The sequence below is a fragment of the Sinocyclocheilus grahami genome, unplaced genomic scaffold (genome assembly GCF_001515645.1).
Source record: "Sinocyclocheilus grahami isolate Dianchi unplaced genomic scaffold, SAMN03320097.WGS_v1.1 scaffold82.1, whole genome shotgun sequence".
NCBI lineage: Eukaryota > Metazoa > Chordata > Actinopteri > Cypriniformes > Cyprinidae > Sinocyclocheilus > Sinocyclocheilus grahami.
This window is the reverse complement of record NW_015505261.1, coordinates 1,715,387-1,716,989: the sequence shown is the minus strand read 5'-3', so window position 1 is coordinate 1,716,989 and position 1,603 is coordinate 1,715,387. Positions and strand designations below refer to the sequence as shown.

General features: G+C 53.8%; 1 protein-coding gene across 1 annotated transcript in view; it reads right to left on the bottom strand.

The window, feature by feature from the left end:
• LOC107586502 (uncharacterized) overlaps positions 1-1,603 on the bottom strand; it is a 21,167-nt gene that overhangs the window by 7,796 nt on the left and 11,768 nt on the right. The gene's annotated exons all lie outside the window — the stretch shown is intronic.

The window sequence follows — 1,603 nt, the reverse complement described above, 5'->3', positions numbered from 1 at the left end:
AATGTGGCGGGGTTGAGTGAATGCGGTTACAGAGCGATGCCCCGGGTAGAGCAGACGCTTGCGAGCTATCTGTCACCCGGCGTGGCGTCGTCTCTGAAGGCTCCGGTCTTGCCCTCTAAGCCGCTGTGAACCACTTCAGCGCTGGTGGGCAAGGGGTACTCGGCAGCGGGTCAGGCTGGTGCGTGTCTGCACACTACGTCAGTGTTACAGGCGTACCAAGCCGACCTGCTAAAAGAGCTAGATGAAGGCGAGCAAGTTAAAGCAGATGATATCTTAGAACTAAGGAGAACCGCTGATTTAGCTCTTCGCGCCACCAAGGAGACCGCCCGTGCTATTGGGCGGTCCATGGTAGCTCTGGTGGCAACGGAGAGGCATTTATCGTTGACCCTGTCCGATATGAAAGAGAAGGACAGGGTCTGCCTTATGGATGCCCCGCTTGCGCCTTCTGGTCTGTTCGGCGACGCCGTCGATTCGGTCGTCGACAGATACCAGGAGGCCCGTAAACAGGCGGCGGCATTCCAGCGGTTTCTCCCTCGCCGTTCTATAGCTCTGGGGGCTGCTGGGCGGGAGCAGCCCCAGCCGGGTACCAGCTCCTCATATAGAGAGGTTCAAAAACAGAGTTTTTGACTTCAAAGTCAGGGGCTTCTAAGGCGAGGCCCGATCTGAGGGTCGCTTTTTCATTCGAGGAAGCCCTCGAGGAATCCCTCGACGAAGCGGTCCTGACAGACCTAAATCCAGGAATGCTGAGGGCGGGAACGTAGCGGAGCCGAGAGCTTCGTCACCCCTTCGGGGGTCTCTCAAGCAGCTAGCTCGGCTATCTCCTGCCGGACCACCGCTTCAGGGCACCCAGCTAGCAGCTCCAAATACACCAGAGGCTAGTCTCGAGAGACTGGTTCCCTTAGTAGATAATTTAGCAGCGTGGAAACTACTGCCAAATGTATCTCGTTTGGTCCTGCAAACTGTAGAAAGAGGCTATCGCATTCAAAAGGGGTTTTTCTCACAGTAGTGGGCCCAGAGCAGGCTCTGGTATTAGAACAAGAAGTCAATACTCTCTTGAGGAAGGAGGCCATCGAGGTGGTCCCTCCTCTCGACAGAGAGTCCGGGTTCTACAGCCGGTACTTCATCGTTCCAAAGAAGGATGGAGGGTTGTGTCCAATTTTAGATTTTCGTCTGAAGTTCAAAATGCTCACTGTCAAACAGGTCGTGTCTCAGATCAGGTCCGAGGACTGGTTCGTCACGATAGATCTAAAAGATGCTTATTTTCATGTCTCCATCCTTCCCAGTCACAGGAAGTTCCTGAGGTTTGCTTTCAAGGGCAAAGCTTACCAATATCGGGTCCTTCCCTTCGGCCTAGCACTCTCACCCCATACTTTCACGGAGTGTGTGGATGCCTGGCTCCTCTGCGGCTCCAGGGCGTCCGCATACTCAATTACATCGACGATTGGTTGATTTTAGCTCAATCAGAGCAGATGGCGGTTCGGCATCAAGACGTCGTTCTCGCTCATATGGGAAAGTTGGTGTTAAGACTAAACGCCAAGAAAAGTGTGCTTTCTCCATTACAGAGGACCACTTATCTGAGCGTGGTGTGGGATTCGACCATGAT